The sequence below is a fragment of the Haemaphysalis longicornis genome, unplaced genomic scaffold (assembly GCF_048455015.1).
Source record: "Haemaphysalis longicornis isolate Haplotype H1 unplaced genomic scaffold, Haemaphysalis longicornis Haplotype H1 scaffold_1, whole genome shotgun sequence".
NCBI lineage: Eukaryota > Metazoa > Arthropoda > Arachnida > Ixodida > Ixodidae > Haemaphysalis > Haemaphysalis longicornis.
Genome location: NW_027526203.1, coordinates 1,460,885 through 1,473,984, shown reverse-complemented (window position 1 = coordinate 1,473,984; position 13,100 = coordinate 1,460,885). Strand labels below are relative to the sequence as shown.

The 13,100-nt window shown below is 49.2% G+C and overlaps 1 pseudogene; it reads left to right on the top strand.

Moving 5' to 3' along the window:
- Window positions 1-5,464: 5,464 nt before the first annotated feature.
- On the top strand, window positions 5,465-11,421 carry LOC144155485 (uncharacterized; annotated as a pseudogene).
- Window positions 11,422-13,100: the final 1,679 nt, after the last annotated feature.

Here is a 13,100-nt window from a genome sequence, read left to right as displayed (position 1 = left end):
CTGAGACACTCCAGATTAAGCAGGCTCTACTCCACCACTGCCGATGTTCATAGAACCAGACAATCTCCCAGTGCCAACCCTGAAGTCTTGAGGTACGAACGAAACAGGCAGCTGAAAGCTGAAGCAAACAGGTCAAACCAAGCAAATCTCACACCAGGGGACATCGACAGGTTCATTTCCTACTTTCAGGAAATGACCTCTAGTGAGACAACCAGAGACATCGGTAGCATTACCTCTAGCCCCTATTTAGCAAGTCTTCCACAATTACCAGATGAGGACTTTGTACGCTTAGTCGCTCCGATTACATTAAAAGAATTAACAGAGTCAATGAAGCAACTCCACAAAGGCAAGGCGCCAGGAGTGGATGGATTGCCAGTCGAGTTTTACAGCACATTTTGGGACCTTCTTGGACCCTTCCTATGTGCAGTACTAAATGACGTTCTCACAACGCACACAGTACCCCGCAGCTTTAAGCGAGGTAGGATTATCCTAATACCAAAAAATGCCGGGTCTTGGAACGAACCTACAAGCTGGCGCCCCATCACGTTACTGGGGACGGATTACAAATTACTTGCATCAGTGCTAACAAGACGACTGCAACTTACCTTGCCGGAAGTGATAACATCGTGGCAAGCCTGCTCAGTTACAGACAGGAACTGTCAAACCTTAAACATGTTAAACAGAGACATAATAGAGTACACCAAAACAAGACAGGCTAGAGGCTGGCTCATCTCTTTAGATCAAGCACAGGCGTTTGACAGAGTAGAACACAACTACATCTTTGCAACTTTAACAGCCTTCGGATATCCACAACAGTTTATTAATATATTAGTAATCCTTTATGAAAACATGCAGAGTGATCTAGTAGTAAACAAGCAGGTAGCAACTAGTCTGAGCGTAGCAAGAGGGGTACGACAAGGGTGCCCACTTTCCCCATTACTTTTTGTTCTAGCAATAGAACCGTTCCTAAAAAATGTTGAAAATAACCCGCATATCCTAGGCTTACAGCTTCCAGGGAGTCAGACAGTTAAAGTAACGGCATATGCCGATGATGTTACTTTGTATCTAAGGGACGAAGATAGTTTAGTGCATGCACTTAATTGTTTTGAGGAGTATTCCGAGTTAGCTGGTGCAAGTCTAAATTGCACAAAAAGTAAAGCCTTAAGCCTAAGTCCATTAGAAAAACAACACATACAGTCAAACTCCGCTACAACGAACTCCGCTACAACGAAATTCCCGCTTCAACGAAGGTTTTTCGATTTCCCGCCCGCATCCCATAGGCCCCAATGTATTAAAACTCCCTCCACAACGAACCACTTTTTTTATTGTTCTCCCGGTTCAACGAAATTTTCCCGGGACACAAGTCACTCGATCTGCAACGGACTGAACCACTCTAACTAATTTTGATAAGTTCTAACAATGTAAATTATATAGTAGCAACATTTTCTCCGAACATCCGGACATCGAGAAGCTGCCGCTTCTCGATGTCCGGATTACCGGCGCCGACGGCGCTCAAAAGCGGCGGCGGCGGCGGCGGAGGAGGAGGTGGAAACCGCTTCTCGCCCTTTCTCGCGCTCGCCCGGCACCCGCCGGCGGGGCCCGCCGGCGAGAGCACTGACCTTGCTGCTCACGTGACCGGGGCCCCCTGAATGGATAGCCGTCAAAAATCAGCGATTTTTGATCAACAGTCAAAATCAACAGTCAAAAATCTGCGATTTTTTCAAGTTTTGGAAATAAAATGCTCCCAGAGTGTCGTGCATATCCTGTGCATATCCGTGACCGCAAATTAAAATATAAACTCCGCGCTGTGATTTCACGACGCCTGCTTTTGCGCGGATCTCCACGAGTACGACGCGCATATTACAACGCTGGTCTAAGCGCCGCGAGACGCGTTGTGACCGCAAATTACGATATATAAACTCCGTGCTATAAAAAGGGTGCTATTTTTGGCGGAGCGAGCTCCAAGCAAGTTGGCAACATTGGGGCGAAAAGGTAGGTGGGAGATTTCACGACGCCAGTTAGACGCCTGCCCTGTTTTCTTTATTTACTGATTTTTCCGCGACAACGAAATTCTCGCTACAACGAAATTTTTCGCGATCCCCGTGAATTTCGTTGTAGCGGAGTTTGACTGTATATGGCATCCCAGTAGTCACACATGTAGAAATCCTCGGAGTTACTTACACGTCAAGCGGGGTATCACTTAAGACATGGCACCAGACACTTAAACAACTCAGGGAGGATGTAAACGAAGCCTTAGCTTACGACTTTCCATACGCGGTTAAAAGGTATCTGGCATAAATGTTTTTACAGGGAAAGTATGGTATATAGCCGGGACAGCTGCCCTTCCTCGATACATAGCGGTTAAAATTACATCTGAAGTATTGCGCCTGTTCTGGTCGGATAAAACAGCCCTGGTCAAAACCGGGAAACTGGGCCTGCCCAGACAATTCGGGGGGTGGAACATCCCCTCTGTAACCAATTATGCCGCGACCTATGCTTTGAAAAGTGTTCTTAGGGTCCTTGATCTGCAGACGGGGCATCCAGCAAGGCAGCTCTGTGTATACTTCTTGGGAGCGCAAGCTAGGTTATTTCCCCAGCATACTCCGGATGGGCCCAAGGCAACTCAGCCACCCCCCTTTTACGCCAAAGTAATAGCAGCATATAAGAAGCTAACCACACATAACTCACAAAGAGAAGTAGAAGATATGAGGAACATAGAACTGGCTCAGAAATTAGATGAGACGAGTCCTGAAAACCTAGAAGAGAAACAAAAGAACTTTCCTTGGCGCACGCTAATCAATGCAAATGTACCGGGCGAAGCCCAAGACGTAACATGGAAGTATGGGTGGTCAGTCTTGCAGACGAGAACGGTCTTAAGGAGATGGGGTACAACAACAAAATACAAGTGTGTGCACTGTAATCAGAGGGAGACAAATGAACACGCAATGGTCCAATGTACAGTCGCCAAAACTTTTTGGCTTATAGTGAGTAGGGCATATAGACAACTCCGCATTCGGGACTTCCTGGAGGGCAGACGGTGCCCAAGAAACCCTCTCGCTGTGCTTATCATAACGATTGGTCTTTATGTACTGTGGATAAACAGGCATATTGCTGTTAAGCAATCACGCCCCCGACGTAACCAGTGGAACTTACTGATCCACATGCACACAAAACTAACCGAAAACCTGGAAGCAGGGCTCTTCTTCTTAGGGGAAGAAGAATTCTTGAGAAAATGGTCTTGTCCTTTCATTGAGGTTCAAAACGGGCGAGTGCACTTGAGCTGCACTCCAATACACGGGTTACGCTTCACGGGAACATAAAAGGAGGCTTATAAAAGCGGGTGTGCCTGAGCCGCACTCCAATACATGGGCTACATTTCAGGGAAATAACGGGAGGATCATAAAGGGGAGTGCACTTGAGTTGCACCCCAATAACGTACGGGTCAAGTTTACGGGAACATAAGGGGAGGCTTTTAAAAGGCGCAGGCGCCTCGGGCGGGGGAGACTCTCCTCCTGCACCTGTGCACTTGGTGCCTCACTCTACTACAAAGTGAGCGGGCTCGCAAATGTAAGCCGCTTACTTGCGTTTTTACGGGTGTAAGCCATGTGGTGCGGATGTAAACCGCGTGATTGTGTTGCTACTGCCAAATTCTTTACCCAGCTATATTAAAACAAATTCTTTCTATAAGTTCAAAACTGTACTTAGGAACTACCTGCTTGACATTTAAATTTCTTGTGGCATATTAATGTTCCATTTTTTATTGTATCTCGTTGTTTATATTTTGCTTGAAATCTACTACTTGTTATAACTGTATCTAAAGTTCTATTTAGTTTTATATTTTGTCTCTGAAAACATAGTCATGTATTGTTCAATAGTTCTGTATAGTTTTATAGTTTGGCTTTGTATATGTACTTCTTTATGGTTCAATAGTTCTGTATACCTTTTTATTTTTTTTAACGTCGCTCGTAATATTTTGTGTATCGTCATCGGAGGTCCCGCGTACGGCTTCGGTCTTGGGACCTCCGTCTGTATTACAACCCATATGTCAATATGTATACATCCATGAATAAAAATTGAAAAAAATTGAAAGGCAGTTCCAATTGCATTATGTAAACAAAGGTCATGTTCAGAGTATCCAATAAGTTTTGTGGCCCCAAATGGGAAGGTGGGCCAAATAAGTGTATGCGGTACAGTCAACAAACCAATGGTCGGTTTCTTTTGTATTTGTTTTTGCATTTGAATGTTTTGAAGTTGCGTATGTAGCAAGGAAGACCCGAGTAAATGAAACGTCTTGTGTAAAGGGAGCTGGTGCTTGGGGTGGGGGAGTAGTTCCCCCCCCTCCCGGGACACAGGCTGTCCTCTCAGTGCACAATTTATGTACCAAGAAGTGTATGTCATTTGCATTCGTGTTCATGCAATGTTAGTTTTTCACTCATTTCGTATCTGCTTTGTTAATAGCAAGGAGAGATGTCGTCCTACAATGTAACGGACGGACCGAGTATGTAAACGTGGAAAAGTGTAACCACGAGTGTTTTGTACTTCCTTTTGTTACAAGAGAAAATAAAAATTCCTTCCTTACATGTATCAAGAGGTGTAAATGATAATATAGAAATTGTACATGATGACCCGCCTGGGTGACGTGTGATACCGTCGGCTGTGGAAAATTTTTGGGAGGCCCCCCGGGGCCTCGTATCCGAATCCAAAGTAAGATTCATCACACAAGCTTGTCTACTGGGGATGCAGTAGGTTCACGAGAGGTATGCTTCTGGACCTCGATCCTTTGAAGGGACAGTGGATGGATTAGTAAACATTGTGGGATTAATCCCGCGATGTTAATACGAACACATTTCTTCGCTAGTAATTACGAGGGCAAATTGCAGTCGAGTCGCTGCGTTTACACGCCTTAATGTTGTGGTTATTCAGAAAGGAGAAAAGAAAAAAGCACTGGTGATTTTATTGAACTCAACGGGCTAATTCACCCTCATACAACCCTGTCCAGGGAATGGGGAGTGGGGTTTTCAAAGGATAGGAGAGAGAGAGAGAGAGAGAGAGAGAGAGAGAGAGAGAGAGAGAGAGAGAGAGAGAGAGAGAGAGAGAGAGAGAGAGAGAGAGGGAAGAAAGAGGACAGAGGGAGGACACGTACACAAAAAATGACATTGGGTTGTTTAAGGCCTTAACATACCGAATGACATAAATTAGGCGAGCCGTGCTATACGCGAAAACGCAAAGGCATTAAAGGTGTTGGGCATGATGGTGATCATGACCAAAAAGAGACATTCACTCTTATTTTAGAAGTCTTCAACGTACAGAAAAACGTCTTACACGGGTTAAAAATGTTTTTGTGAAGAAAACATTACGGGAAATAGTGTTTTCTTGAAAATGATGTGAGCCGCCGTTTCTATAAGTGGCTTCAGCAGCGGCCGTCCTGTGCCAGCGGTTGCCAAATCCGAAAAAAATTAACGCGATGGGTAACATTATAGTGCCTAGAATATACCGTATATTCTAGGCACTATATGTAGTAACATGATATGTTTTGCCTTTTGCCGCTGTTTTAGTTAACTTAGTCTTCTTCAGAACTTCGCTACCAAGAGTGCACAAAAAAAGCGTTTTATTTCGAAGTTCACCTACGTTTCCGCGTCTGTGAGTTTCGTTGGTTTCATTTGGTGCTCATCGCGTTCGAGAGTAGGCAGATTTAAGGCGTTCGTGAAGGTGAATGAGTTGTGCGGAACTCGATCCTTAAGCAAAAACAACATAAAAGCGAATGGCATTCCATGTTTGCGTGTAGCAGCATTAAAACGTAAGGCCTTAAGCACAATGTCATTTTTTGTGTACGTGTGGCACGGGTCGCGTTCGTCTCGTCCATGGCTGCTGTCCTCCTGTCTGCATCCTCCTTGCCGATTTCCTATATATGACGTTTCGTATGACGCTCAGTCGTGATGGCTTGGCTTGACTGCGCCACTGCACGGCTCGCTGACGCTCCGACAGAATCAGTCGGCCCAGTTTTAGTCTGTGGTGCCTAGAAGTTAGTCGGTAGGCCGCCGACGGGTCGTTGCCCGACAATACGAAATTTGTCCACGAAAGCACAGTGGATATCAAAATGGCCATAATGTCCAATATCATTCCAGGACATCCATGTGATATGTCCATACAATATGGTTCACCCAAGGTCATCTGCTTGTGGACATCTGCAGGGAAACTCTTTTTCCAGGTCCTGAGCCAATGGCGGTGTTTTGACGTCATGAAGGCCCGTGACACCAAAACAAAACAAAACCTGTCAAGTGTTTTCTGCTCTTCGTCGCATCTGTAAGTGCATGCAGCGGGGATCGCTTCAACAGAAATAAATAAAAACAAAACCGCACGGCGCTTTGCTTCAGTGGTTTGCCACGAAAAATGCATACGGCAGCCTAAATTTTCTTGTAAGCACATTTTTTAATTGTCTGATTGTAGGATGAACGCGCCGACGCAACGCAGGCGCGCCGTAGTGGAGGGTTCCGTATTAATTTCGACCACCTGGGAAATCAGTGGGGATCTTTAACGTGCGCCGAAATCTCGTACACACAGCAGTTTTTGCTTTTCGCCTGCATCAGAAAAGCGGCCGCCGCGGCCGGGAATCGAACCCGCGAAGCCGCACAACGCCTTCGCCGCTGAACCACCGCGGCGGGTCATTTCCTTTGTGGGCTCCCTGTTATATTCAGTTTCGACTTACTTTGTGTTCTTTCACCCCCAGGGGGCGCGCCTGTCCTTTATGTATATATTCGTTAAGTACAATAAACGTCTTTCGTACGGTGGTGCTGCCGGTGCTTCTTACGTCCTTCGCAAACACTACATTGGCGACGAGGATGGGATAACAACACGTCAAGCTACCTTCAGCATCGAGTGCCGTCCGGATCTGCACCGCCATGACTTTCTCCAGCCTTGCTCCGCCACCACCGTTCCTCCCAGCGTCCGGCCGTCCGTCACTTCCCTGGAGGAGTGGGAGCAGACTTTAACAGTCTACCTTCTAGCGTCCGGAGCAGCTGAGTTCCCACCAGAGCGACGCAAGGCCATTCTTCTGCATTGTTTGGGGGCGGAAGGGCAGCGTGTTTACCGGTCTTTACCTGCAGGGTCAAGCATTGGCGGATCCAGAGGGGGGGTCCGGATGTATAGACCCCTCCCTTAATTTTTGAATTTAAACCTCCAAGAAGATATGACCACTCAGGTCGCAGAAAAAGGTGAATTGATGACTTGTTGTATTCCTTGTGTTTTTGCTTTCCCGAAATTTCAGTGAATAAATAAGGCTCCATCTCCTCCTCCCCCCCTGCTCATCATCATCACTGATTGGAGCTGACCCCCTCTCAGAAAAAGTCTGTATCCGCCCCTGGGGTCAAGCGCCGCAGAACCAGCACCAGCAAGCGCCGCAGCACCGGCAGTACAAGAGAAACCTCCCGCGCCCGCTACTGACGAGTACGAGTCTGCTCTCGTCGCCTTACGGCAGCAGTTTTCGACGTCGTGCAACGTCGTCGTCGAGCGTCATCGTTTCCACCGCCGCAGCCAGCACACAGGCGAGTCCGTTCATGACTTTGTTGCTGCTTTACGGGAGCTCGTTTCGCATTGTTCGTTCGCTTCACAAGATGATGCTCTGCGGGACCGATTTGTTGCCGGCGTTGCTTCCAACCGCGTACGTGAGCGGTTGCTGCTCGAGGGTTCCTCCCTTTCGTTCGAGAGCGCATGCAGTGCGAATCGCTCTTCAGTTTGAGCAAGCAGCTGAAGAGCTGAAGGAATTTTCTGCTTCGGTCGAGCCTGTTTCTGTACGGCGTCGTCCCCAGTATTCGCATTCTTCGCGAAAATTCAATTCACAGCCACAAGAGCATTTCCAGTAGAACTTTCCAAGCGCAAGCGGTTTACGTGCGTCGCAGGGGCCCCGCCCCCCTCGGCGAGACAGAGATAGCCGGTCCGTTTCACCGCACTGTATCCGATGCGGCTCGCGGAATCACCGCGCATCAGCGTCGCAGTGCCCAGCGCAGGGAAAGAAGTGTTTCTTTTGCGGTATCAAGGGCCACTTTCAGAAAGTATGCAACCGCAAGCGACAAATGCAAGGAAGGGTTCGTGAAGTTGGGTTCGATGACGATGCCTTGTCAGGTGAAAGTTGTGAGAAAGTTTTGACTGTGCAGCATCCCGCTCGCAGCGCAATTTACATACAAGTGCGCGCAGCGGATATCAGGTTGGCATTCCTTGTTGACTCGGGGTCGTCTGTTTCAATTCTGTCAGAGCAAGAATTTCGCCGATATTTTCAAAGCGTTTTGCTCCAACCAGCTCCGCAGGTCACCTTACTTGACTATTCTAAGCGCCCAATTTCCGTGCTAGGCTGTTTCCAGGCAGACGTTCAATTTAAAGGGCGCTCTGCATCACTTCTTTTCTACATCGTCCGCCAAGGAACCTCTCTGATTGGCCTTGACGGCATTAAGGCCTTAAATCTTTTAAATTCAGGGCTCCACTCTCGAGTGCCTGCACACGTCCGTTGCCCCGCCGCCGCGTGTCAATGACCCGACACTTCGTCACATTCCAACGCAGTCAATAGAGCAACCCAGGCAAGCAAACCTTCCGCCAGCCTTGGCACACGACTTAGATTCACTTTTCAGTCCTGAGTTGGGCCTTGCTAAGCGGTTCACGCATCGTATCAAGATTCGGCAAGGCGTGCAACCGGTATCTTCGAAGCTTCGCCGTCTTCCATATTCACTTCGGGAACCAGTGTCAGATGAACTTCACAGGTTGTTGAGCCTTGACATCATCGAACGTGTCGATGCTTCTGAATGGGTTTCGCCCATTGTTGTCGTTGACAAGATGGCAGCATCAGGATTTGTGTTGACCTTCGGGAGCCTAACAAGGCTATTGTACCAGACAGCTTCCCGTTGCCTCATACAGAGGAACTTCTTCATGCCTTGATAAGGGCGACACACTTCTCAAAACTTGGCTTGGCTTCTGCCTACCATCAGGTTCTTTTGCACCCTGACAGCAGGAACCTGACGGCCTTCATTACACATGAAAACCTTTTTCGGTTCAAAAGAGTTTGTTTTGGGTTAGCTTCTGCGCCAGCGGCATTTCAGATGATGGCCACAATTCTCGATGGCTGCCCTGGTGTGTTGTTCTACATTGATGATGTGATAGTCTTTGGCAAAAGTGCAGAAGAACATCTTTCGAACATATAACGACGGTCTTGCAGAAAGTCAAGGACGCGGGCCTGAAATTGAACAACAAATGCCTCTTCGACGTTCCAGAACTTGCTTTGCTAGGTCATACGGTCACGGTGCAAGGTATCTCGCCGCTTTGAGAAAAAGTAGACTCGGTAGTTAACACTCCAGTGCCAAGAGATGTTGCCGCCCTCCGTTCATTCCTGGGTCTTGTAGAATACTAGTCCATGTTCGTTCTACGCTTGGTCCAGGTGGTCGAGCCTATGCGCGTCCTGCTTCGCAAGAATGAGCCATTCATATGGTCAGTCGAAGCAGACAGCAGTTTTCGGAGGGTCAAGGAAATACTCTCTTCAAGTACAGTTCTACACATGTTCGATCCCACACTTCCAGCCATCGTGTCGACCGACGCTTCCGACTGTGGGCTGGGAGCCGTCCAGCAGCAGCAAAATGGCCACGAGCTCCGCACAGTTGCTTTCGCGTCTCGTACCTTGTCATCATCGGAAAGAAAGTACTCGGTCGGCGAACGCGAAGCATTGGCATGCATTTGGGCGTGCGAACGATGGCACACTTACCTTGGGGGTCGCCATTTCAAGATTCGAACGGACCATCAGGCGTTGGTGTCGTTGCTGTCGTCGCAAGGACGTGGAAGAAGGCCACTCCGAATTGCACGCTGGAGTGCACGACTCTTATGTTACAGTAGTAGTAGTAGTAGTAGTAGTAGTAGTAGTAGTAGTAGTAGTAGTAGTAGTAGTAGTAGTAGTAGTAGTAGTAGTAGTAGTAACTTTATTTGAGCTCGAGGCATTTCACTGTCGAGTACCGCAAGGGGTCCACCAACACAGTGGCAGATGCTTTCTCGGCTGCCAGCTCCGACGGCGGAGGCAGAGCTGGCAAAGGAAGAATAAATTGTGTCGTTGATCGAGCCGGCTTGCGTGACGAAGGAAGAATTCAAGCAAGGCGTCCTCAACGATGTTTGTCTGCAAACGGTCAAGTCGTTCGTTCTCGGTTCTTGGCCACCACAAAAGTCCGTACCAGAGGAGGCAAAACCTTTCTACTCTGTGCGCGAAGAACTTTCTGGTGTTGATGACCTTCTACTGCGCGCAGAGCGACTCGTTGTTCCGTCCTCGCTCACGGCTCAGTTCATCGCCGTCGCCCACGAGACACATCCGGCCATCACGCGCACAAAGGCGCGACTTCGTGAGCTATTCTGGTGGCCACGAATGGACAAGCAAGCTGAATCTGCCGTGAAAAACTGCCACATCTGCCTGGAGGCAGATAAGTCCGCCAAAACATCGCCAGCGCCATTGCAGCCTGTTGGCTGGCCTGAAAGGCCATGGCAGAAACTAGGCCTAGGCATTGTTGGCCCGTTGGAACATGCACCTCACAATAGCCGATTTGCTATAACGCTGGTCGATTACCATTCCAAATGGCCAGAGATATATTTTTGCAGCGAAGTGGCCACAAGCACCGTGAAAGACTTCTTAACCAGTGTTTTTGCCCGTGAAGGATACCCGGAGGAGATTGTTTGCGACAGTGGGTCGCAGTCGCGTGAATTTATCACCTTTCTTCAAAACCGAGCCATCAAGCTGTCGCATTCGTCTGTATACTGCCCCCAGGCGAATGGGCAAGTCGAGAGGTTCAATCGAACTTTGAAGAACTTCATCCAAGTTTCACTCCTCAAAAGGCGACCTATCCACACAGCAGTCACGGACTACCTCGCTATTCACCGCTGTACTCCGCAGGTTACCACTGGGGTTGCGCCAGCAGTTCTGCTCCATGAGCGAATGCCCCGAACCAGATTGGATGTCGTGGGGTTTTCGGCACCAGCGTTTGCACAAGACCCAGTAAAGGAACTGGCGCGACTGCGCCAAAGGGTCCGGCTTCAACAGCAAAGCAGCAAGGAGTACACGGATCGGAGGAGAGCTGCTAAGGAGCCGAAGATAGCTGTGGGTGATTTCGTTCGATTCAAGAAGCCGTCCGTTCTCTTCAAGGGGGATCGCTCCTTTTCCTCGCCAACTGAAGTGTTGGAGAAGAGGGGACCTGCCTCTTTCCGACTTGCAGATGGCCGCACATGGAACGTCTCCAAGCTGTCCCGGGTTCCCGAGAGGGCCACGGGTTCACCATACCAACGTTCGGAGCTACCTGTGCCGCAGCTTCCGGTTCGAGTGCCGCAGCCTGCCCTGCCGCCGCCGCCCTCTCCCGGGTCGCAGCCGCCGCCTACTGGCGTACTGCAGTCTGCCGTATCGCCTACTCCTGATCCGCAGCTGCCTGTACCGAAGCCTGCCGTCCCGCGGCCGCCTTCTCCTGGGCCGCAACTGCGGTCTCCTGGCGTGCTACAGAGATCTACGAGATCACTAGCATCTCCGGCCGTGCAGCGTCCCCATCGGCCGTCCCGAGAGCGCCGGCCACCGGCCTTTGTGTTCTTTCACCCCCAGGGGGCGCGTCTGTGCTTTATGTATTAAGGTTCCTAAAAGTAATTTCAGGGACCTTATTATGTATATGTTTGATGTGTTAAGTACAATAAACGTCTTTCGTACGGTGGTGCTGCCGGTGCTTCGTACATCCTTCGCAAACACCACACTTCACTGGGCTCGCCTGCCAGGGAAAGATGCGGCTCACGGTGCTGCCCGCGGCATTCCGGGCGTTCCCGTCGAGAGTGTACGACTCGATCACACTCTCTTTCGTGCAACTCGTCCCCTAGCATCTTTACCATACGGACATTCGCAGCCAGTCGGGACACATGGGCGGAGAGGGACGCGTCTGTGCACGCGATTCCCCGTTCCGGTAGCCGGAACGGCCCCCGCCTGGCACCCAAAACCCACTCTCCGCATACGTCAAACCTGCTAGATATTTTCCGCCGCTGCCACGCGTCGAACGTGCGGGCAATTAGGCAGTTTTAGCATATCGTTACCGTGTTTGCGTTACCGTTTACCGTGTTACCGGAAACCTGAGTTTCCGTTTACCGCTGAAAACGGTAGGGCACGTTTTAGAGCACCGTTTGCGGTTCGCGTATTCCGGCCGCCGAGGCGCAGGTAGCGACATCTGATGAATTAGTCTCAAAGCGAATCACTCATAATTCTCTTGCTCATATATATTTGCATTCGTTTAAAGTAACTTGAATATTTCACTTTTGAGGTAAAACATTCACACTAACTGTAGTTGTTTTGAGAATAGTGTAGCCATCACCTGTAGAGCTTTAAAAAGAAAACGAGTTGGTGGCGCCATCTACTGAGGAGAGTTAGAATCAAAGTGAAATAGAATTTGCCCCCGCGCTAATTATTTAGGCAAGAAATGAGTAAAATATGTCGTAGCAATTACTCAATAACATACACTACCTTGCCTAGCACAAGTTTGGAGGCCTAAAAGCACTTTGCGAGCTCAGAAACCTATCTGAACTATTTGAGGCGGGCAAGGCTTAGAACCAATAGGGACGGCCATTTTGCTCACCCATCTGAGAAAAATGGTCGATTGTCGCTTTCGTGAGCATTATTTAGCAAGAAACACGTAATAAACAGCATCAAGTAAGATTACTTTATCCGGCCGTACCAAGCATAAAGCGCCGACCGCCCTGCATTAATCAACACGCGAAGGTAAACTTCGTCTGCTCAGGAAGCTCGCTGGCGACGTAAAGCCTGTGCCGGTAAATTACCGTTTACGGTAACTCTCGCGCATGCGCAGTCGACTCCCGCAAACCCGGTAAACGGTAACGCAAACGCGGTAACGATATGCTAAAACGAGTTTTAGCATAGCGGCTCCCGTACGCTACGCTAAGGTTAGCGGGTAGCGGGACCGGACTGCGCATGCGCGGGCGGGGAGTGCGATGAGGTTGCCCCTCAGCGGAGGGAAAGAGCGGGCATGGCGAAGGCAGGCCGCGGGGAACTAATCCACCCCACCACGGAGCACCCCACCGTGACGAATTTGCTCTCCTCAGTCGTG